The 25,138-nt window shown below is 46.7% G+C and overlaps 1 protein-coding gene across 1 annotated transcript in view; it reads left to right on the top strand.

Moving 5' to 3' along the window:
* Positions 1-25,138, top strand: part of TBCCD1 (TBCC domain containing 1) — a 55,036-nt gene that overhangs the window by 13,617 nt on the left and 16,281 nt on the right. The window lies entirely within an intron of this gene.

Genomic DNA, 25,138 nt, shown 5'->3' with positions numbered 1-25,138 from the left:
ATCCTGGCTGCATCAGAATGCCACTGGGTGTGGGGCAAGGGGGCCAGCCACCAAAAATAGGGCTGTTAGAAGGGGATGAAGAGGTTGGATGTGGACAGAGAATAGTGAACACCTCTCAAAACTGCCCTCTTTTTTGCTGCTGAATGATCCCAAAGAACTACAGAGGATGAGAAGGGGTCAGTTCCCTGGCCCTGGAGACAAACACTGAGCAGAAGGAGCCACCAGGCTCCCGGACATCCCATTTTGTAACACCGTTTTGCCCTGTGCCACTAGATGTCAGGCTGGTTGTGCCCATGCAGGAAGCAGTGATGTGAGGCACTCCTCGTGGGGACCACAGCCCGTTTGCATGTGGAGCAAAGGGGCTGCAGGCTAATGATGGCAGTGGAAACAGATCCCTTGCAGCCATGCTCCCCAGTCTCCCCGGTTGATGTATGAGGTTATTACGGAGCGAGGAGGCAGGCAAAGTGAAGCTTATCAACCCACAGCCCCCGGGAGCACAGCCCCCTGCAAAGGGCATTGTGTGTCCCCATCCTCCCCTTGTCCCCGCTTTGCTCTCTGTCACCTCTCTCCTTGCCTCTGAGGTTTAATCACACACTCCAGCATTTCCCAGCTCTGAGCGATTGGGGTGGGTGCACACCAGCAGTCCCCCAGCACCAACCAGCCCCACCAGCACCTCGATCAGCTCCCAGCAAAGCTCTCCAGCACCCTTCCAGGGCAGACTGCTTGAGCGTGGTGTGCACGTTGTTGGGTTTTGTTGCCGTTCCCATCATGGATGATTGATTCCTGCAGGTGGGTGTAGCAGCTGGTGAGTTTGGGTCCAGCAATTCCTGCTTCACCCCTACCATCACATTTCCTCCCTGTGTCCTTCCCGTGCGTCGCCCAAATACAATTATCCCAACCCTTCCCCTCCCCACCCTTCTGCCCACTGGTGAATTCCACATTGTGCCCCAAACGCTGGCAACCAAGGCGAACAGCAGGAAAATAGGCTAGTTGTGTGGGTTTTATTTTATTTTATTATTATTCCTGATTACTTTTTCCACTGGGGGCTCCCTCGTTGCGGGTGTCTCCGAGCAGCAGGAGTGCAGGCCAATCCAGCCCGGCCCGCTTGACGGCTAATTTCCATTTTTCAGTATCAGGGGGTCTGCTCCAGTAATTGGCATGCAGATTGAGTCTGATGGGCCTGTACGACATGAGAAAAGGCTCTGCTCGTTAGAATAAGCCAACCCCGGGCTGATGGATGGGGCAGAAGGAGGTCATTGCGAAAGAGAATACAGCAACGTGCGTGCACAAGATGGGAAATTTCCCCCCCTCCTTCCCCTGCTTTCTTTATCCGGCCAACTCTAATCTATCATATTTCATTGAGACAAATCCTGCTCCGTTTCTTTCTCCTTTTTTCCTCGAAGGGAAATGTGCTGGAACCTGCTCCTGGATTTAATAAGAAGATGGTGCGGTGGCTCCGGAATTAAAGCGGTGCCATGGTTCATTAGCAGCTGGGGAGCGCGCCGAGCTGGCCCAGATGTTAATTACACTTTGGGAATTAATTTCTATAAGGCACTCCTCTCTATCATCCCTAATCCAGCAGGCATGCCAGGACTTCTCAAAGTGGAAGCTGCAGGGTGGGCATCTGTCCCCTCCTCCATCTGTCCCTGTGTCTGTCCTGCTGCTATGTATCCCCCCCATTACTGTTCTTGGACCACAACTGGGCAACCCCGACTGTCCTCATGGGTGGTTCCAAGCCGTGCAGAGTAGATTGAGAGGCAGAGCCGAGCTGCTCCATGCCCTGTGTTAAATGCCTCATCTGCTTGGAGTTCCCCTGAAATTGCAGAGGGTGGCGGAGATGGAAACGCAGTGCCCAAGGGATCAGCTGTCCCTTTGACAGTGCCCAGCAGAGGGCAATAGAAGCAAATGGAAGAGACAAGACTTTGCAAGTGATGTGCAAGAGGAGCAGTTTGCAAGTCAGTGGCATGCAGGCAGGGCGATGTGCCAAGCAGCATGATGTGCAAGCTCAACCATGTGCAAGCAAAGTAACGTGCATGTGGAATGATGGGCAGGTAGAGGTAGGTGCTAGCACAGGTGTATGCACACAGAGCCATGTGCACATGGAAGCAGTGTACGAGTCGGGGCAAGGTGCAGGTGGAGCAGAGCACAGGGGGAACAATGCAAACAGGAGATGTGGGAGTGAAGCAGTGCTTGGGGAGGTGGGGCTTGGGAAAGCAATCAAAGCAAAGCAGAGCAATTGAGGGATATTTTCATAGAATCATAGTATTATTAAGGTTGGAAAAGACCTCTAAGATCATTAGGTCCTGCCACCAACCCGTCCCCACTGGCCGTGTCCCTTGGTCCTCCCTTGGTAGGACTTAAAGCAAATCAGTTCTCTGAGTGCAAACGATCGCTTTAGGTTTGGAGGGAGAAGGAGATCTTTGGGAGGAGAAGTGGTGTGGGCAGTGTTCCTGCTTGGATGCCCAGATCTGGCATTTTTGGGGGTAGGAAATCATCTCATTAGAATGACACTGATGTCACCATCTTGCATGTATCCTCATTCATTCTGCAACATGATCCATTACATTGGAATTATTATTACCTGTTCCAGCCTGAGTGAGTGGCAAACAGCTATTTCCTAATGGGGAAGTGTTATGGCATCTGATTAACGAACAATGTGTCATTAAGGGGGGAAAGCTTCAAAGGCTCCTAAAAAAGTGTTTCAAAGGACACAATGCAAGTGGAGCCCACCATATCTGGGGGCATGGTCAACATTTGTAACAAGGAATATACTGGGCCCAATGTAATTAACTAATTCTCAATCAAAGGAGTTTTAGAACTGAATGGTCAGGGAATTCAATTATGGGTTTCCTAATAAAGCACTGTGTGCCAAGGCAGGAGATATTTTCTCCTGGAAGATCAGGGTGCAGCTTCTCCTGTGGGGGCACCTCACACATCCCCAGGGCAACTGTTCCATGTGGTGTGACCCAGCACAGTCTCCCCATAGCTGATCTTTGTCACCCCATACCTGATTTTTCTCACCTCATACCTGATCTTTGCCATTCCAACAGCTCCTCTAAGCCAAGGCTGATGGATGGGGCTGGGGGATGCGGGTCCCTGCAGCCCATCCCTTAACACCTCCCAGTCTCCATCTGGAGACCCCAGCAAGGGAGGTTTCCCCCTCCACCTCCCCAAATCCAGCCTCCAGTTAAAAGCAATATTGTTCTCCATCTACGAAAGGAACCTCCTCCAATCCTCCAGTAGTTCCTCTTATTATAGAAAGTTGGTTTGCTCACTTTACAAAGGGAAATGTATTATGAATCTTCCCTTCATTCCCTTCCTTTTTTTTCTCCACGTTTAACAACCGATTTGTGTGTTGCATGAAAGTTACACAGTTCTTTAGATGCATTTGCTATTTTATTTTCTTTCATTCAAAAATATGTCAGTAATCTTTTTGTTAACATGAAAGATAAAGGATTAGTAATGCAAGATGCAGTTTTCTTGTAACCTTCTTGAAAGCAGACTATAGTTTCTTATCTGGCTCTAACATTCATTTTCCTGAAATGAAAAAAAAAAAAAAAAAAAAGGACTTTTAAAATGAAATAAACTATATTCGATTCAGAGGAGAAGCACTAGCGAAGAAATTTATTGCAGCTGACAGAAGGGAGAGCTGCACAGAAGTCCTTCTGCCGCAGCAGCCGGCACCTCTCGAACAGAACCACGTGTGCAGGGAATGCAGCTTCGGGGCAGAGCAGCATGGCCAACCCCTGTGTTCATCACTGACACATCACCACTTGGGTCTGGCAGTCATGGCAAGCTGTCACTTGCAAGGTGTCAGGCTCTAGGGCTGGTGGTGATGATTGCATCAAAGACATCCAGTTGGGGCATCCCAAAGTGGAGCTGGGCTTGTCTGGTTCCTTGGGTTACCCATCGCATCCCTTTTGGGTTTGGTTTTGGTTTGAAGATTGGCTTATGGGGTGTCCTGCACACCCTGGAGACTGCGGGGAGCAAGAGGAGGTGATTTCCTTAGCACTGGTGTCTCTTGTGAACCGTGTGTTCAAGGGAAGGTTGCTGTGGTGGTCATGAGTGTTGCCCAAACTCTCTGACGGCTGTGGGGCATCACAGTGCGTGCTGTGCCTGTGGTATTGAGCTCTCAGGTGCCTGCAAGCAGAGCTCTGATAGCAGGTAGAATCTGAAGAGAGGTGGATGAAAAGAAAACCTGATCATTGGAGCAGGAATGACAGTCTGGGACCGGAGGGGTGGAGACAAGAGCTATGGTGTGGGTTAGCAGCCAGCAGTGCTTGGAGGAACCATCGCAGCCAGGCATGCGGAGCACCCAGAGGCGGTGCTGCTGGCTGCATCTCCTGGGCTGTCTCTGCTGTATCTTCTGCTGATGGTTCATAGCACCCTGCTCTGCATAGTCCTGTGGTGGGACCAGATGGACCTGCTGTCATTTCTGACCCCAACCATTCTGGGATCATCTGCCAAGGGGAAACCTTACCTTGCACCGCTTTGTAGACACGGAGAATGGAAGCAAAGGTTCCAGCTTGCAGCATCCTCCTTGGGTGGAGAAACAGCAGCTGCAATAGCAGAGGAAATGCAGAGAGCCCAGGAGGAGCAGTGGCCCTGGGGCCCAAGGGTTAAATCATGACATAAAACGTCAGATATCTATGGCAATTAGCTAATGGGCCCTGAGCATGTTCAAGGTACTTTCCCCCATCACGTGCATTTGGTTTACACTGAGTTAGCATTACAGGGAGCTGTGCTTTCAAGTCTGTAACCTCGTTTGTTGTTTTGCTCTGGAGGAACTTGATATTTTCTGTCGCCGACAGAAATGCCCATTTCTTCTGCTCGTGACACAGCTTGCATCCTGCTCCCTGTGTAGGGCTTTGCAGTCGCTAAACAAAACAAAAGCTGTCGTCTTTGGGCTGAAATCTCTGTCTTTGGACAGTGATGAGTCTCTCGTCCTGTGCCAGCACATCCGTGCTTTCATTTGAGGAGAAGTGGGTTTTCATATCAAAGGGCCCCCCCCCCCATGACCCAGCCTTCCCTCTCCCCCCTCTGCCCCGGCACACGCGCTATTTTAATATTTCATATATTTCCTAAGCTTTTATGCCTCTAAAAGAGAAGTGAATTTGTGGAGAGTTGAGCTCTCCCGAGCTGTACTTCAGAGCTGGGAAGTAATTCAGGGTGAAGCCTGTATTAATCTCAGGTGAGAGAGATATTTAAATTCAGGCTACCAGTGTGAATATAAAATGGGGATCTCTTTACAAAAATTTCAAATTGTAATATGCAAAGCTTAAAGAAAAGAAACCCCAAGGGAACAGCTTTCTTCCGGAACATTTTGTTCCAACCATCATCTCTCTTTACCTTTTTTTTTTTTATTTCAGAAGCCCTCCCTTTGCCGTTTTGTATTTCTTTTTTTTTTTTTTTAAATTAAATCTCAGAGAGTTTTTAAAAATGAAATTCTCCATCGTGGGGAAACGGCAGTGGGGAGAAGGGGGAAAGAGGTGGGAACTGCTGCGGAAAATGGTGCGTGGACCCAAATCTGGGCTGTGGCAGAAGGAGTGGCACGGAGGGAAGGCGTGGGTCCCGCAGCCCTCGGCGTGTTTTTTCCTCTCCCCAACCCTATCTTCAAGTCAGATGCGTGGGGTGAAGGCGTTGCTGGATACCCCTGTGGTGCTCTGGGTGCAGCGGTGGGGATTGGAGCTGAAATCCCCTCTGGGAGGGAGGTTGAGGCAGAGCACGGTGCCCTTGCTGTTGCTGTCAGCTCATGGCACGCGTCCACCTGCTTTCTCCTTCTGCACTGATAACATGTTAATATCGATCTCTGATCCCAGGCAGCCTGTCTTTATGTGTTTCAGTGGGGAGGTGAATCGCCTTGGCGGTGCGCTCCTGCCGATGCTGCACGCCCCTCTGGCTCCCAGGTCAGGAGGAATGGTGACAGATGACACGCCATTATCAGCGCCGTCAATTAATTAAATTATACATTATGCTTATGAGAGTGATACACTGAGGCACTCTAGATTAAGTGTCTCAATTAAGTCTTTAATTTAGATTTAATAAGTAAGTTATTCTATGCTAATAAAAGATCAATTAGTTGTTAAAAGAGCATTGATCCAGGTACAATAAGTGTGTCAGGGCGACAACAAACCGGCGTCGAAGAGGTTGCATGAACAGCATGGGTACGATCAGGTATCTGATGTTTTTGGGGTACTTTGGGATGCTGCTGCTCTGATCCTTACAACCCCTTCTGCAGGACCCAGCTTTCCCCGTGCTATAAGGGACAGCTGGGTTGCGTGAGCCCTGACGTGCTGAATCCTTGGGGCTCAGTGTGAGTGCTCACTTCTCCTCCAAGTGATAACCTGTGGGAAGGAGCCAGTCCCTTCTCCCAAACTCATCCTGATGTGTGTGGTCGGTGATGTGAGCGATGCTCCCCCTGCTACCAGCCTGGTGCCTGTCCCACCTGTTCCTCCATCGCACTCTGCTGCTCTTCCCAGAAGGAGATTTTGGGTGAGCAGGGAGCACTCTGGAGCCCATGGCTGGGCTGGGGGTGGCAATAGCAATGAGGATGGGAATAGGGGTGAGGATGGGGCCGGGGGTGAGGGGGAAGCGCCGGGCTCCAGTGGAGCTGAGATTTCAGCTGAATATGGATGACATCATTATACGGGTGATCCTTTCAGCGACAGCGAGCCGGGTTTTAAAGTAGCGACCTACAGCATACAAATGATGGGTTTAAAGGAAATAAAAAAAGAGATGATTTGAATAGCATACATTTATAGAAGAAAAGCCTTCTTCCCCCCCAGCCCCCTCCATTTCTAATATCTTTCTACGGGGCAGGCGCTGTGCCTTGGAAAAGAAATTAAAACACTCCTCCTAAATACACTCCAGGCAGTAACAATGGCAAAGTTAAGAAGGTTACGAGACTTAGTTGTCCCAGCAACATGTCATCAAGTTGAAATGAGCAGGAAACACAGATAATGTAAGAAAGAGGAGGGGGGAGGAGAAGAATAAAACCACAGGAGGAAAAAATGCCAAGAGATTGAGAAAGAAAAGGGAAAACCCTTTTTATTTGCTGTTTCATTAGGATGAATCTGATTTTATAGTCTCTAAAAGAGGCTAAAATATAATCTCCTTTTGTGTAATGCGAGCGTTAGGAAAATGTGTCATCAGCAATTCTTCTGTACACTACAGCAATATTCAAAAAATTAGCAGGGATATTCAAGCCGAGCGACAAAGAAACACAAACAGAAGACTCACATTTCCAGCTCGAGCTGTCATTTAAGAACGTGTTCAACTTTTTATTAACCTCTCTGATTGTCCCTTATGGTTTCTGTCTGCCGCGGTGGAGGAACGCTGAGTTTCAGAGGGAAGAGAAAGCTGCTGGAGGGAGAGGCTGGGGATGTGGCTCTGGCTGCCTGCAAACCAAGGGCTCTCCCTGCTCCTTCAGCACGGTTTGTTTTGTACCAGGTGCTGGATGTGGGCATGCAGAGGGAGCACGCAGAGAAGTGGCAAACAAAGGGAAATTTGGGCCATAAACACAGAACTGTGTGGTCAGACATTGAGTAGTGATCCTTATTCAAGGCATCAGCCCAGTGCTGAAGCTCCACAGCGTGTTGGCATTGCTCTGCTTCCATCTCAGTGTCAGAACTGAGTGTCATGAGGACATACAACTTTTTGGGGCCTTGTATGGTGCTTATGGAGCCATGCCCTTCCTGCGGATGGTGGTTTTGGGGTGCCCCAGTGGGACGTGTGTCTTTGCATGGGCATCATGCCCATCTGTTGGGTATCCTGCCATGGGAGGAGGTTGTCCTCCTTGTGTGGGGTTCATGGGGGCGATTTGGGAATTCAAGCTTTGACCTCTTTGTAGCTGGAGAGTTTGGGACTGTGTGGGCAGGAGGGACTTAAGGCAGGGGACCAGCATCACCAAAGCTTCGTGTGATGTTGAGCTTTGATCCCTGCCTGGAGTCACCGGGCATTACTTTAATTTTAATAGTACTACATCCATCAAGCACTCAGCCTCCTTGCTGCAGGAGACTCAGGGCTCCAAGAAGCAAACTGCTTGCCCTACTCCCAAAGCAGAGCACTGGAGCAGTAGGCAGCTAGTTTGGTCAGTAGGGGACATTGTAATGGGAAGAAATGGGGCTGAGATGAGAAAAACTGATCACCTTCCCTCGGCAGAACAAGGGGCCAGCACCCTGCCTAGAGAGCTGGTGCCACGCTGATGTCAGTGAGTGACAACACCAGCGCTGTCTGTGCTTGGGGGGCATGGGCTTTGGGGTCCCACAGATCTCTTCTAGTTACATGTGTCTAAATGTAGGCATAGGAACACAGTTTTATGTACTGCTTTACAAAATGTCAGCCCAGGCGTTTGTTTGGTGTTGCTCCAAACTCATGGCATCCCTGGAGTCCCTCAGCCACGCTTCAGAACCTCAGCAGTACGACCTTCATGGGCTGAGATATTCAGGCAACTGCCTGCAATCATTCTGCTTTCTGATAAAAATCTCTATCCTCCCCACCCTTCTCTTCCACAAAGATATTTATTTGTTGTTCTTGTGTTTGTTTTTTTTTTCTTTTTTTTTTCTTTCTTTTTTTAATTGTCTCTTGCTGTGGCTTCTTGTTGTGGATTATATTTTGAAGCAAGGATTGATTTAGCTAATTGATGGAGAGCTTTGCCTGGGAGGATTTCATAATCCTTGCTATTTTATCTTTGCAATAATTGCTATGATTGTGATTATTTCAAAGGGCTGAGAAAAAGGAGACAACAGGAAAACAGGCTCACCCACTCCTATTTTGCAGCTTCTCCAGGCTCCTGGGTGGGCTCCTCCTCCACAGGGTGTTCTCTGGGGAAGAATAGCTCATAGAGGACATGCAGGAAATGCATGGGATGAGGCATCCCAAGGTCCTACAGCTGGATGTAAGGCTGCATTGGTGTTCACCATAGGATGTTGGACACAAGGCCACGCTGGTGTTCACCATGGGACACTGAACATGAAGCCACACTGGAGTTCATCGTGGGATGCTGGATGTGAAGCCACGCTGGTCTTCACCGGGGGATGATGGGCATGAGGCAGCAACGTTGTTCACCATGGGGCACCAGATGCACAACCACGCTGCTGTCGTTTGCCCGCTGGCCGCTGGAGGCTGCTGCTGTCTTTGCAGTCACTGACAGCTGCCTGCAGGCACTTACCTCGAGTTCTGCCCAGTGCAGACACGAGGGCGATGGAGGCTGCTTGGACCTCTTCCAGCAGCCCATGGGGCAGGAAGCATCCTCTTTTCTGGACAGGTCATGGCCATAGGATTAGAGACATCCTTGCTGTGATGTGAGAACCAGAGCACTACCAGGCAATGAACAGGTTCAGCAGGGCCCCGCATCCTCCCACTGGCTTTCCATAGGTCCAGGAGCTCCATTTAAGCCCTTAGGCTTGGATCAGGCTATATGCATGCTAGTCTTTCTTCTGATCTCTCTCTCTTGCTTGGGTTTTGGATTTACTATTATTTCTGCCCCCATTTCCCGGTGGGATCATTTTGGATTTGGTTCATCCCCACTGTTTGGTGGGCTCTGCTGGGTGCTCTGTTTGGGAGCTGTGGGATCATGCCTTGATGGGTGAGGGCGCTGCCTTGGCTCACCATGCCTTGTAAAGCATACTGCTGCCCACTGCACAGTACTAAACACAGGCTGGCTGCAGCAACACAAGCACGCAGCTTGGTGATGAGCCAACATCCGTTTTCCTTCACCCTCAACTCCCTCTACTTGTTCTTCTCATCACTTTGATGTTCCTTCACAAGGAATGTAATCTAGATAAGGTACGCTCTGAATACCACACTTGATTTAAAACTTAGGTGTGAAGTGAGCTCCAAGTTTGACATCCTACAGGGAGACTGCTGGTTACCCTGCGGCGAAGGAAATAAGTTCATTCATGCTTCTGTGTTCCAGCTGCTTTCTGTGCATGCATCATGCAAAAGCTGATGGTCCTGGTGGCATCTGACTGGCCTCCTGCCTTAAACCTGCTTTGTTTAGGAGATCAGACTGCACTGTAAAATGTTTGACAATGACCAAAGGTGTAATGAGGCTTGGTCTGCATGACCATCATTCCACTGTAATTGGAAAAAAGGTGCCCACGGGCAATGCAAGTCGTCTGAGTTTCCTGCTGTTGTTTGGAGAAGCAGGAAGGGAATGATGGGAATGAAGGGTTTTCTAGAATTTCAATGGGTGCAGTGATTGCACAGTAATAAATACTGGGTAACAACTATTTCAGACGGAGGGACACAAAAGAGAATGGAAAGAATGTTAGCTCATAAGGGCTGCTGCTAACTTGCCTTTCTCTTTTTGGCTGCTGGGATAATGCTTTTCCTAATAGGCCAGAATGGACAATCCCACTGAAAGATATCAGTGCCAGTGCAAGCTAAGGCTAAGGAAAGCACTTCTGAAATTCTCCAACAGTTATAACTTAGGTCCCCTTTGTCTGTTATCATTTGATCAAGCCCTGGGGATACATGGGAAAACCCCTTAAAATACACAGAGTCCACAGTATGGGATCTGAGAAGGTTTCAACAGCTGCAGACAATATTTCTTACCTTCTCCTAAGTGTTCAGATAGAGTCATTAAATCAGGTTGGAGAAGACCTCTAAGATCCCTGAGCCCAACCCCAGCCCATCCTCACCATGCCCACTGACTATGTCCTTCAGTGCCACATCTCCACAGTTCTTGACCAACAGCAGCAGGGAAGGAGGAGTGACTTCTGGGGCTCCCCCAGCCCCTCTGCAAGGCAGCACCATGCAGGGATTGTGGGCTCAGGACACAGGAGGGGGCCTTCATCAGCCTGAGGAGAATGGATTAGCTCCTGGCAGTGCTTACTGGGTCATCCCCTCCTGCTGCTGCTTCATGTTCACATTCCTGGTGCTAAATCCAGGGAAGGGAAGGCTGGTGATGTGGCTGAAGGAGCAGAGCTCAGCTTGATCAGCTCCTAAGCTGAAGTACTGTGTTTTTCCTAAACCTCCAAGGGCTGGAATGGCTTGAGGCAGTCCTGAATTTAAAACGTATCACCTGGGCAGTTGTATGTTAAAACTTGTACCTGGAAGACAGCATCAGTCTTAGCTTTGAGCCGTAATTATCAGGATGACCCCTGCAGTGAAAGCAGTGTTAGTACTAAGGAAAGTGGTTGAGACAACAGTCAGACAGATCCCATGGTTCTGCACGAGATGAGGCTAACAAACATGGCTCTAGCAAACAAAATGGGGCTTTGATACAACAGTGGGATGTGTTATGCCATGGTTTGACAAAATGCTTTGGGAAAAACCTCCAAAAAGTGATTTTTAGGGTATGGGGGATAAGAGTTGAAATGCCACCTGACTCAGAGGCAACCAGAGAGAGACTGAGGAAGAACAGTCAGGATGTGGGAAGGTAGTGGAGGCTTGTGCAGGAGCTCTGCCAAGGTCATGAGAGACTGCCTCCTTCCAGCATCTTGGGCAGAACCACTCCCAGTAAGAAAAAAATTGGCATTTGTGGCAGCTCTGTTTTCTTTTCCTGGCTATGAAAGAGAGCTTCTTTTCCCCTCAGTGGGACAAATTTGTATGCAAAATGACAAATACAGTTGACACTCTGTCTTTAGTTATCTAGGGAAATAGCTGAAAGAGATGGAGGACACCAAGGAAGAGAAATGTGGAGATCTGTTGGTGGCTAGAGTGAGACATATCACTGATTTACAACAACTTTGCATTCCCAGAAGCAGCAAAGTCTGGTGTCTTCTCCAGTATGAGAATTAGAGACACAAGATGACACTGGTAAGGAGACTTTTAAAATGCACAAAGGGGTTTGTTTCTTTGCATAGTGTGTATTTAAGCTGCTAGCTCTTTCGTTGTTGGGTGTGCTGTTGCTGTGTCTGTCCTGGTGACTTCTTACCAGCACTGAGGACTCATTCTCTGTGGTAATTGTAGGTTCTTTCCCTTACTCAATGAGGGATCACAGCTGGGCTACCATTATAAGCTCTTGTCCCATTCAACCCAAGTGATGAACAGCCATGGCACAGGTTGATGGTGCCATGTCTAACCACATGTCTGCTCTAGATCTTTTGTCTTTAGAGCAAAGAGGGAAAAATGTGATGCCTTCCCTGAAAATGCTTTGCTTTCCTAACCCTGTCTCAGAGCCTACTCTTTGTATACAGAACTTGCTGTTGGGAGTCATGAATCGATTCAAGTTGGAAAAGACCCCTAAAATCCTCAAGTCCAACCCCAGCCCACCCCACTGACCATGTCCCTCAGTGTCACATTTTCACAGCTCTAGAACACCTCCAGGGATGATGACAGCCCCACTTTCTTGAGCAGCTGTGCCAATGCCACGCCACTCTTTCTGAGAAGAAATGTTTTATAATATCCATATTATACACGTGAGTCCTCCATGTCTGTGCTGCTTCATCTTCTTGGTGTTTGCATCTGGCCCGCGTGGCATGAGTCATTTCCTGAAAGTCTCAGGTGTTTTCACAGCTGCTAGCATATCCCTCCTTCATGGTTAGGTGGTAGGAGCACCCTACACGTGATGGAGATGGGAACAGCATAGCTTGGAGGTGGCATCTCTGAGGGGAAGAAACAGCCCTTCCTTAATCCAACTGCTGTTCCTCAGTGCACAGAGCTCCCGATCGCCTTCTGGTTTTCATGTACTGGGGAAGGAGGGCAGCTGGGAGGGAATCTTATCATAGAATCATATCATAGATCCTGTTAGAGACCTTGTTGTCACAGTTGGGTGTCACCTTAGAGAAGGCAAAATGTCTCTTTCCAAGAAGTCTATGGAGGAAAAGAGTTCATTTATAAGACAAGGTACACGTCTCTGAGCCTAGAGAGTGTGGGGCTCCTATCCCAGCACCTAAATGGGAAACATTTGTTTGCATTTGGCTGTTGCTTCATTTGCCCAATCTCACATCATGTGCTGTAGCATCCAACCATCTCCCATCCTGAATAGGGACAGCTGGGTGTGCTCCACTGGAAAGCGCACCCTATGGAAAGAAGGGAGGAAGAGCAGCAGTGGGGATGACTGAAGATCCCTTCTCACCACCCCACCTGCACACACGGTGTGCACACACAGTCACTGCAGTAGCACTGTGCTCCTGCCAGCAGAAACTTGGAGAGAGGGGGGAGAGGGAGACAGCAGGCATACTTATCAAGTGGCTTGGACCGTAGCCGATTTGAAATATTACTAACCTTGCATTTTCAAATTTGATGCACAACAACCAAGATGCTAATACTTTCCTTAGTTTAGAAAAAAAAATCCTTTCACCCATCTCTTCTAGCCGAAGATTAGGAGAGAAGCTTTAAGAAGATTTAAAAAAAAAAAAAAATCAACTTCTGAGCAGCGGAAAAAATGGTTTGTGATTCAGGGGCTCCGGGCAATTCATCATGGAAATTGGGTTTCTTAGCCGACATCATGTGAATCCTTTCGGCCCTGTCAACTTTTTAATACATTACATTGAGAATGTAAATCGTGTTGGTGAGGGGGAAAGAAGAGGGGAAAAAAAAAAAAGAGAAAAAAAAGAGAGCTGCTTCATTTTGGGTTTAGAGGGGAGGCAGCTTGAGGCCTGTAATTCATATTAACTAAATAATGCTAAAAAAAAGCCACTCTCCAAATATACAGATATGTATATACACCTCGGGAAGGGAGGGGGAAGGGAAGAGAATGAGACAGACCAAAATTGAAATCATTTTATCCTTTTGAAGGGTGAGTATTTGAAAGGGGTTTGTTATGGATTTATTTTTCTTTTCTTTTTTTTTTTAATATTTTTTTATTTGAGTTTATTTTATCCCTTTCTCTGCTTGAGCTGGTTGTTCCGTCAATGAGGAAAGCAAAATAAATGTTTTGGAGGTGGAGGAAGATGGAGGCAACAGAAACAGAGGGAGGAAAAAAAGGAAAAGATCCCACACTATCCTTGCAGTGAGTTTTTGTGTGTGTTTGCATGCATGCTGTATCCTGGTGATCTCAGTTAACTCTTTCATGGAGGGTGAGAGCTGGTAGTGCTGTGAGAGCTGAGCCCAGCCTGGGTGTGCTCTGAGCCTTTGCTCTGAAGACCTCAGGAGGCTCAGAGCAAGCTCTATGCAGCACAAAGGCTCTGCATAAACCCCTGGACAGGGCTTAGCTGTGGTGGTGGCTCGCAGCTAGCTCAGATGTGGGAAATCCATTAGGGGATGCTTCCCTGTGCCTTCAATGCTCCCAGTTCCAGAACAATCTGGAAGAGGCACCTGGCCTCACAGAGAGGCCTTCTCTAGTTTTACCTTGTTGGATGGTACAACCTGGTGATGGAGAGAGATGTTTTATAACAACCATCTGTAGATGTCCCTATTCTTTGCATGAGATTTGCACCAGATGACCTTTAAAGTTCCCTTCCAACTCAAATGATTCTGTGATTCTGTGATTCATGTCTGAAGGATCTTCTGGAGGTTTCTATGCTGATGCTCTGCTCAGATCTCAGCAGGCCTCCATGTCCAAAACCCCTCTATAGGGAAGAAGACAGTGAAAGAAATTAGAAAGGAGTTGCATCAAGAAGGGTAAAAGCAAACAGAGCAAAGAATCGGTTGGCTTCAACATGGCCTATGAGCCTGTAAGGCTGTTCCCCTAGGAGAGAAAAAAGAGTGGGGATTGTGTCTGGAGCATGTCTAGAAAGATACAGAAAACAAGCTTGTTTGCTCTGAGGCAGTCTTCCAGAAAAACCTCTGAGAAATTAGGCCACTCCTAAGAGCAGCCATGCTGATGCTGTTGCTCAAAGCACAGTAGTCAGCTTGTGCTCAATGGTTCACCTCTCACACTGAGTTTTGGCTGTAAGAGGAAAGAGCTGGTTGAAAGCACCCAGGGAGGTGATGGAGTCACTGTGTCAAGAAGCATGGGGATGTGGCACTGAAGGACATGGTCAGTGGGCATGGCAATCAACAACTAGATCATCTGAGAGGTCTTTTCCAATCTTGATCTTTTGCAGTTCAGATTTGCAATGTGAAAACCAGTGGCAAACAGTGATCCCTCAATTGCTGAGTCTGTCAGGACTAATTGCTTTTGGATTTTAATGACCACCTCAGTACCTGGGTTAACTGTATATGTCGTGTTCTATAGGTGGCAAAAGGGCACAGCCAGCAAATGACAGATTCTCAGCTGACAACAACAGTATTAAAACCAAAGTAATTCTTTGCAGTGGGATCCAAGGAGCAGTGTACACACTCATTTGCAAAACTCTTGCAAAACCCCAACCTTGGTTGCAGAATGTAACTTCAAGGCTTGGCTGACTTTTAAACATGATATAATTAAGCATGCCTGATAGTGTGTTTAAGGAAAAAAAGCAGAAGTGCTTCTAATCCAGTGTTCTTGAGTCTCTTCAACATTCCCTGCATTCCTGCATAGTTGCATTCCTGCTTAGGTTCAGGAGCAGCACATGCTCCTAATGGGTAATCCCCAAATGACTCTTCCCTTGCAATATTACTCAATTCCCACAGCTGTTTGGCTCCTATTTAGGTATTTTAATGCATTGATCTATGTGTGCCTCCTGCATTGTTGGGTGCATTATTCCACTGATTTTAAAGCAAATTCTCACTCTACGTCTGCGTGTCCTAAACATACTTGGCGGTGTTTTTCCTTCTGTCTGTATAATTTTTGTGTTGCACTGACTGAGCAACTGCAAGAGAATTTAAGGAGACCTTCCCATTTTTGGGAAGGTCTCCTAAACTTTGCTGGACAAGTTGGAGTGTCCACATTTGGTTTCACTGGTGGCCAAAGGAAATGAGAGCAGACAGATATTTTTGAGAAATAAAAGCATTCTAGCTATACCATGAACATCTCAACTGGGAGTAACGTCGAGTCTTGAGTAACTGTTCCCATAGTCATGCAGACCAGTAAAATGAGACAGCTAAGCTGGAGGGCTTTGAGGTTTGTGCTTCTGATTGAGAAGAAATGACAGGTGAAGAAGAGAACTCCAGGAGAGTTATGAAAGGCACCAAATCCTAATAGCTTTTGGGCAGAAGTGGGGGGTTTGTGGAAGACCAAAGCATCTTCTGAGTTGAGATATTCTTGGAGCCAGCCCCAAGTATAAGCCATTTGTGACTTTTTTAAAGGTTTAACGTTCAGAAAATTCAGGAAAAAGAGTCATAGGAATTTGAAGCATGACGGCTGCTTTCAGCAGAAATTGAAAAGAAAGGAAAAGTCTGGCAGACCAGTTGTGTCCTGCTGCTTTTATTTATTTCCACTGAAACTTGCTGCATGCCAGCCCTCACGGTAATAACGTTAGCTCCAAGGGTAGCAAGGATTTGCATTTTGGCAGGATTTATTAAAGTTGGGTGTGATTTGTTATCATTTTCAGGAAACATCTGGACACTGCTTTCAGACACAGGGTCTGATTTTTGGGTGGTGCTGTGTGGAGCCAGGAGATGGACTCAATGCTCCTTACACGTCCCGTCTGACTCAGTGTATTTTATGATTCTATGATCGTTGCTTAATATTTAGAACCATAGAATCACTCAGGTTGGAAAAGACCTTAAAGTCCAACCATACTACCCTAACTCTAACAACCCTCCACAAAATCATGTCCCTGAGCAAATGTGTGCTGTAAATATGTCCCAGAAGCTGCATTTGGTCTTGGCTTGTGATGGGTTGAACATGAGGTAAACAGCAGCTCATTGGTAGCAAGAAGAAGGTAGCATTATCTCTAAAGCATCTCTCTCCAATTCTTCCCCCCTCCACACTGTTGTCCCCAAAAGTCTCCCTCATCTTTCCAGTTCTCATCAGTGGTGGTAGTGATCCCCATGTCCTGTCATGAGGCCTGGTGCAGGACAGTGGGCACTGTGTGTCACTGCTCAGTGGTCTTCCAAGCACTCAGGAAGGTCAATGAATAAATATAAAGCCTACATAAATCTTTGAACAAATGTGAATACTTGTTCAGGGTGGGACAGCAATGGGGAACTGGGCACCCTCCAGTGCTTAGCCCAGAGGGTTCAGACCAGCACGTGATGCCTTCTTTCATTTGCTTATTGTAGGCACTGTGAGTACAAGCATGGTTCTGAATATCTCATCAGGAATGATCACATTGAGAAAGCCCCGGCTTTAGAATTTTAATATTTTATCTTAGAGTTGATGAAACGATCACAACAGAGCATGATGTAATATGGGACGGGGGTTATTCTTTTGGGAAAAAGGCTCTTTTCATAACCTGAGTTGCTGAATTCTTCCTTTCTGAATGAGCAAAATGTGCGAGCTGGCCCGCTGTGTGTCAAGGAGATGAACTCCCAGACTAAGATGCATGATGACCCTTGAAATGAAGAGTCTTTGGCAAGCAGGTGTGATTGCATGGGCTGCTCTGGAGCTGTGAGCTAATTCAAGAAGGAAAACCACTGAGATTTCTGGTGATGGAAAAATTGTTACTGTGTTAGCACTTTTCAATTAAATTGCACGAAAACCATGAGCAGAGTTTCAAGGCTTAAGGGCAAAATGAAACATCGGTTTTAATACCTTAGGAAAAACATTTAGATTTTTTTTTTTCCTGTGTAAGATTTAGAGACGTGGAACATGTTCGGAGGCAGAATTAAAATAAAATTTTGAAATGGTGAAAATTTCACTGAAACAAGCTTTCCAGCTTTCCGCAGAACTTGAGTGGAGCTAAAAGGACAGAAGGCCTGCAAGTTGGAAATCAATTTAACTGCTCACTATAGACTAACAGTGATTTTGTACTTAGAGTGGTGAGGTTGGTAGGTGAAAGTAGAATATCTGTTGGTCTAATAGGCGTCCTACCTCAAAGCTTTTGTTAAAGTACTAGGAATTTTTAATAAAGACAAAGCCTTGAGGGACATTGAAGAATGATGGAGATGTGGCACTCAGGGACGTGCTCAGCAGGCATGGTGGGATGGCTTGGGGTTGGACTTGGGGATCTTAGAGGTCTTTTCCGACCTCAGTGAGTCTATGATATTTCCAAAACAAAAAGTAGCGATGTGCTGTAACCCATGGCTTGGTATTGTATTCATGTATTGTGTTCGAGTCCTGGTCATTGAAGTATATACTTTTAAATTCATAGCATGGTAAAAATCAAATAGACATCGTAGACAATCAGGATTGATGATATGATAAGTAACAGTGCAAACAGATTGTCTGGGCTGCTGAATTTATCTCCAGTAAGCTGGATGTAAGTCAAACAACGTATGTTTTGGAGCACACGGACACATTACCTCCACTAGTGAAGATGGCAAATCCATACTTGGAAGGGGGCATTCAGTTTGGTCTTCAACCTCTAAGAGGGAGGCCACGAGTGCATGAAAGCCAGGGTTACAGGGTGCATGCCTGCATGCAGTGTTCAGTGGGCTCAGGCTACCAAAAGAAAGCTCTGTAGGATGATTTGACTGTGGTATCTCAATGTCAGTGCAGACGTCCTGTGCTATGGGGATCTTTGCTCTAATAGACTCAGCACTTCTTGCTGAACTCTTATAACAGAGAGCCCAGAAGATGAGCACTTGATTGGACTAAAGTGTGATAAATTCCAGAGGAAAATAAGATGCTGGCAGTGAGAGCAATTAACTGCTGGAGCAACCTCTCACAAAGAGCATGAATCTGTCATGGCTCTGCGCCTCTCCTTCTGAACTAAATGGCTCTCTGAAAGGTTTGCTTAGGTTCCTCAAATGCCTTTTCCACTTAGAGCTGCTTCCCTAGACCCAGTCAGGGTAATCTCATGAATACACTGATCAGTGCGGAATCATTGATGGTGGTTGGTCAGGCCTGCCAGGAGTCCTTTCTTCCTGCTGGAAAGGTGTCCCCGTTGTGTTATAAATGTCCATGACATGAGGGCTGCTCCCAAGGCTGAGCACCAGCACCCTGAGTTTTTTATCTGGGGTTAAAACCTGGTGCTCAGGAGGAGACATTGCATCCCAGCCACGAGAAGTCACACTCCTCCCTTCCAGTGTCAGTGTTGGATTATGCATTGTGACCTGCACAATCTGAAAAAAGGGCTTTAAGTCTTTCATAAAACTGAATGGGTTTTCCGCAGTTGGGCCAAATCCTGCTGCTGCTAGAAGCCTGCTTTCACTTTCTGAACTTCATTCCTTCCCTGCAGCCAGAACAGGCTGGTGTAAGGGACTGCTGGCTGTGACACCATGAACATGGTGCAACAGCACGCAGAAGATGGGGAGACCGAAGATGTTCATACAGTAACAACTTGCTGGCCCTTTCTCTCCAGTTCTTTCGTTCCCACTCCCCACCAACTTGACTCCTTCACAATTGTTTCCTGTTTTTTCTTCCCTTCTTGTCTTCCCCACTGTCTCTCTGGCTGTATGTGTTGGCTTTCCTTGCCACAAATCAAACCTATTAGGAGCTCCAGAGGGACTCCTGCCAATGGCATCTCTTTGTGAACCCTCAGGCGTTTTTTTAATCTGCAGTGTTCCACATTATATTGCCATTGATTTAATAGTCTGCCATGAATTTTACTACCTGTCAAGCAGCACAATTATTTTGAATTCTATTGTGGGATAGCATAAGACCCAGCTCCAGCTCGCTTTACGCTTTTCACCTGAGGAACCCCTTGCTAAAGGGCACTTACCAATTCAGGATGTCATTTTGGGTGATTGTAGGGTGGCATTTTGTGTCATTGTTTTAATTTGGCGTTTGGGGGTTTGAATGGATTGGCAGCTGATGGATTAAAATCTCCCACCAACTTGAACTGGGAAATGACATGTGGGCGCTATTGCAGGGTGTTAGAAACCCAAACTGATGACTTTCTTCCCTCTCACTGCTCTGAAAAGAAAATCAGATGGGAAAAACATGCATCTTCACTGTTTGTTGGTTCATGCTTCATGGGCTGATCCTGAAGGCTTCCCAGGCAGGGTACTGGGACCCCTGCTCTGATGGGAGTGCTCAGTACCCACCAGCAGTGAGGCTGGATGCCTGTGCATGTATTCCTTGTGGGCGGGTGAATAGGAACTGAGAGATACTTTCTAAGAGCTCAGGTTGGCACTTGCCACTGTGCAGCAGATTTCTCACTTGGAACAATGAATGGATTACATCTGCTTAAAATAAAGAAAAGATTGGATAATTCAGGATGAATCAGCCTTTTGTATCCTTTCTTAAAGAGCTCTCTTTCCATTATCTTGCATGACCAGGATAAATTGTTATTCAGATGACAGGAATAACAGATTGAGTCCACACTATTCTTGGGTCTATACGCATGGAGAAGGACAGTAACAGCACATATGTACTCCATGAGTATATTTCAATATTGCAATGGGTCCCTCAGTGGACAATGAAGAATTATATGACTTGCCACAGGTCTCAGAGTGACTCTGAGCTGGGCCTGAGATCTGCTTAGCAATGGTTTAGTTTGGAATAGTAATATGGTGTTTTTTCCTATTGCAACAGCTTGTTTTTTTTCATGAGAGCCTCTGGTTGAGTTACAGTTTGATATCAGATTGGATATGAGGAAAAACTTCCCAGTAAGAGTAGTGATGCAGTGGCACAGGCTGCTCAGGATGGTGGTGGGGTCACTGTCCCTGGCGGTGCTCAAGAGCCATGGGGATGTGGCACTGAGGGACGTGGTCAGTAGGGATGGTGGGGTGGGTTGGGGTTGGACTTGGAGACTTTAGGGTCTTAAAGATTCTGTGATTCCATCTTTAATCAGGGCTTTTTGGGAGAAGTTGCTCCATCTACAGAGTAAGCCCAGCTATGCACAGATGTGTTTTACCATGAAAGAGCTGCTGGCCCCTGGGCATGAGCTGGGAGATGCTCTGACCCCACCATGGCAAGTGGCCATGCTGAGCAAGCCAAGCCTTGAGTTCAAGCCAACCTACTATTCCTTTGACCTGAGAGAGAAGGTGAAATCACTGTGACGGGCCTAGTTAATGATCTATATAGATTAGAGAGAAGAGAGGATATACTTCTGGGTGTCCTTAGCCTTGCAGTAGGGAAGGCTTGTCATCCCCTTTCAGGAAGCTGGTAGGATGGCATAGATACCTCATAGGTCTCCATCACACTTGGGCCTCATGTTTGACCCAATGAGGCTTTCTATTTTGAGGTGGGAAATTCATGGATTGCATAAAGCTCCTGGGGAAGTCAGAAACAGGATGAGGTGGCTCTGCTGATCGTATGCTGAGCCTCTGCAGGCAAATCTGTGGGATTGTGCCCAGGTCCCCTTGCCTCCCTCACAAGCATGGTGGTGATGAAGTTCACAATGCCCAGGGTTCTCCTCCCCCAACATTGTGACAAATACACATCGTGTTCTCTTTTGGAGATCACAGTCAGACAGAATAATTAGGTGGCAATACAATTTATTGCCTGCGGCCCTATAAAGCACAGGAAGCACTCTTTCAGCTTTCAGCTGGTATTTAATCAACAAATCATAACTTTTATCAAGCCTAAATGCAATGCTTCTGAGATACTAAATTTAAAGTGTGCCTGGAAACCAGGGTCATTTTTTGTTGGATTTACATATCGCAGCATCATGCAAACTGGGAATAGGATAACAGGGGGCCCAGATTATAGTTGTCTCCCAGGGAATGCTTTGGAGGATTCTTCCTTCCTGCTCTGAGACCTTCAGTACATCCCCAGGCAGTGCTGCAGGTGGTTTGGAGCAGTTGAGCCCTCAGCTGCTCTTGCAGACTGAGTAAGCCATGTTGCACAAGATTGCTTTGTGTTATGACAGTGTCTTCAGCTGCACATAAAGGTATCCTGGCAGAGTTGTCTTCTGCAGCACAGGTCCTTGGATGAGAAAAAGTGGTCATAGCCCTTCCAGGATGTAAATTGCTGACTGGATGGCATTGAGCTCTCCTGGGAAACCTGTAGCATGTGTCTGGGGGCATTTTTTACCTCCTTTGGCCTCTTCCCTACTGGCCTAGCCTGCCAGAAAGAGCAGTGGGGCACTGCACAGCTGCCCAGGGAAATGGTGGAGTCACTGTCCCTGGAGGTGTTCCAGAGCCATGGAGATGTGGCACTGAGGAACGTGGTCAGTGGGCATTGGACCTGGGCATCTTAGGGGTCTTTTCCAACCTCAATGATTCTGTAATTCTAATGTCTACCTGCCACAGGCTTCCCCAGGCTGAATGGTGGGACCTGTTTCCAGTTGTGATGGCTGGGGAGGATGGAGGCTGCTGGGTCTACAACAGCACTCCCAGGGCCCACAGCCAGCAACCACTTTGGATTTGACAGAAGCTCCAACTTTGCCAAATATTGGAGACTGACTTAAAATGCTAATGACAATATTTAAAACCCATGAAAATTCTGAAACAAGGATGTTATTAAAGTGGAATTAAGGACAAAAGAGTTGCTAATATCTTCAAGAAAAGGGAGAATAAGAACATTTGGGGTTTAAATGGTATTAGGATATTAGCTGAAATCTAGAAATAAGATTTATCTGTGGAACACTGCATCTGAGAAGGTTTCAGTTTACTGATGAGACACCTCTGAGTGGCACTGATTTGACTGTCAAGGGTCAGCACCTCTTGTGCTGTATGATTTTTCTGCTTCTGAATCTTAAGGTCTGGGAGAATGTTGCTCCCTAGGCATGTGGAGGTTTCAATGGGAAACATGGACATGTTTGTTTTGATGTTGTCTTCCCTCTCCTCTGTAAAGGGTCCCAGGTCGATAATTTTAGGGTTAGGGTTTCTACAATTAATGAAGGTTGGCTTTCTTTTTCACCTTATTGTAATGCTTACATTAGGAACTTCAGCAAGTTGAAGTTGTCCTCTAGGCTTGCATAGGGACTGATCCTCTGACACAGAGGTCTGGCCTGTGATATGGGGAGAGGCTGAGAGTGCAGGGATGGAGACCAGAGTCCTGGGAAGATCTGCATCTTCAGAGCTTTTCACCACTCACCATTTTCCTCCGAGGCTCTTACAGATGGATGGAGATCCAGCATATTTTCACTGTTTTACATGCTGCCCCCAATCCTTTCTCGCTTCTTTTCCTAATTTCTCGGTAATTAAAATTTCAGCACTGCTATAAATGCGTGCTCTGGGCTGTCATTGTTGAGCAGTGTGGCTAGCAAAGACCCAGCACAGCCATGGAGCAGGGCCATGGAGCTCCATGAAGCAGGCTTCCAATGAGTGCTGCTCCAGACCTTTCACATCAATCCGCAGACCCCTGGCAGCTGAGGGTGCTGCTGAGAGCCAGAAAACAATTTCAGCAGCCAGGTTTGTGGTGGGAGCTGATGAAATCTGTGTGCATAGCATTTGGGATCAAAGCACTATGATGGCACCCAAACACCTCTGGTTGTAGAGGTGCCCTGCTCCCCTGGGGAGCAGTGAAATGTCCTGTTTACCCTTTCCATATTCAAGCAGGATGTGTGAAGATGCAAGAGCACAGGGAACTGAGGTATGGTCTTAAATATAAGACTAAAATACGGTCCTCCCTCTGCCTGGGAGGTTACAGGTGGAAGGAGGCCAGAGAAACCCTGAGGCTCCTCCACAGCGTTGCTGGAGTGGCTCACAGTGGAGGATCCGTGCCCAGAGGCAAAGCGAAGTCACCTCCACATCTCATGGCTTGCTTTTCCAGCCCGTTGGAAGTGTTTCCTGGTGGATATCACTGGCAAATGCTCCTGTCATTCTATATATGTGTTAGCACATGGATGATGCTGAAACGGAGTTGTAATTATTGGTGGAGCTGGCAGTGGTGCCTATAATTAAGGTTGCCAGACATTTCCCATTAAAAGATTCTGTTTTCCAATGCTACGTCCTTGCCAATGCAGAACTGTTCAGGCTGAAATTTTCTGTTGCAGGCCTCTGGCTCAGGCTGGTCTTCGTATGTATGAATGTGTGTATGAGGAAAATAGAGCTCAGCCAGATCCAGGAATGTGATACAGAGAAAAAGCACTGTTTTATAGTTACTTAAGGAAAAAAAGAAAGTGACAACCACATTGTTGAGAAGGTCATGGCATACTGAGAAGCTCTGTCCACTGGAATAGAAATCATGGAATCGATTGAGTTGGAAGGAATCCTTAAAGGCCATGTGGTCCAACACCCTGCAATGAACAGGGACACCCACAGCTCCATCAGGTGCTCAGAGCCCATCCAGCCTGACCTTGGGTGTCTGCAAGGACTGGGCACCCACCACCAATCTGGGCAACCTGTGCCAGTGTCTCACCACCCTTACTGTAAAAAACATCTTCATACCCAATATAACTCTCCCCTGTTCTAGTTGGAAACCATTTCCTCTTGAATTGTAGGGCAAGGGGAAAGCTTTCTATACATACAGGCCTGCAGCTTGCTTGACTTCATTGAAGTTACTTTGACTTCATCAGCAAAGTATCTGGTGTTTGCCTGCCTTTTAAGAAATCTAATTATATAGAGACTCTAAGAATACACTGGAAGAGGCAGTCTTTTTTTTTTCTTTTCTTTGTTTGTATTCATTTATCTGCTCCATTGTCTTTCTTCAGCAAATTTAAATCATCAGTAAAGACCATACTGGAAGTGCATTTGAAATAGCACTGCTTAAAGTTCCCATCCCTGGTTCCTATGTGAGATATTTCAGAGATAATTCATGACTGAGGATGGATGTATGTATTCATTCACGCCGGGCTGCCTGTTCCAAACACAGTACCATTTGGGGAAAAAAAAAAGAAAAAATAAATTCAAATTTGGAGGAAAAAAAAGCAGTCTTTGCAAGGCTTACCCTGCAACAGTACAGCTTTTCTTTGAAAGATGCTGAGAAAAATCAATTTACCTTTAACGAGTCAGTCAGGGTACCAATCTCAGGCAAGATACAGTAAAACAGGCAATTTGAGGCCGGCTAAAGAAAAAATTGCAAAGTGACTGTGTAAGTGAATTTGCTAGTCATGCTCCCATAATTATTTGCAACTATAACATCTGATGTTGCAGTGCATTGGTCTCTCTCGCTGTCTTAATTGCACCGAGGTCAGCAAATCCTCCCATCTGCAGGAACTCTGCAAGGAGACTGTCCTGGAACTTCTCCCATCCTTCTCCACCAGCAGCACCTTGTCTCCTCCATCACTGTTACATGAACTTTTAGAGCACTGTGCAGGTTAAACTGCTGCCTGGCCAAACCAGCAGTTCTTAGAGCAGAAAGGCAATCAGTTTGCTGAGGCTGTGGGGAAGGAATGGTAGAAACCAGATGTCACGTGTTGATGACCTCAGTTATTTAAATGGAAAACATAAATGCTTCTTTTAGTACTTTGCTTCAGTAGCCTAAATTTAGATGTTTTCACATAAATTT

Source organism: Cyrtonyx montezumae, unplaced genomic scaffold, assembly GCF_038088225.1.
Source record: "Cyrtonyx montezumae isolate F1298 unplaced genomic scaffold, pur_monq_1.0 scaffold_5, whole genome shotgun sequence".
NCBI classification, from domain to species: domain Eukaryota; kingdom Metazoa; phylum Chordata; class Aves; order Galliformes; family Odontophoridae; genus Cyrtonyx; species Cyrtonyx montezumae.
Note: the sequence above shows the minus strand (reverse complement) of the source record. Positions and strands in the feature narration are given on the sequence as shown.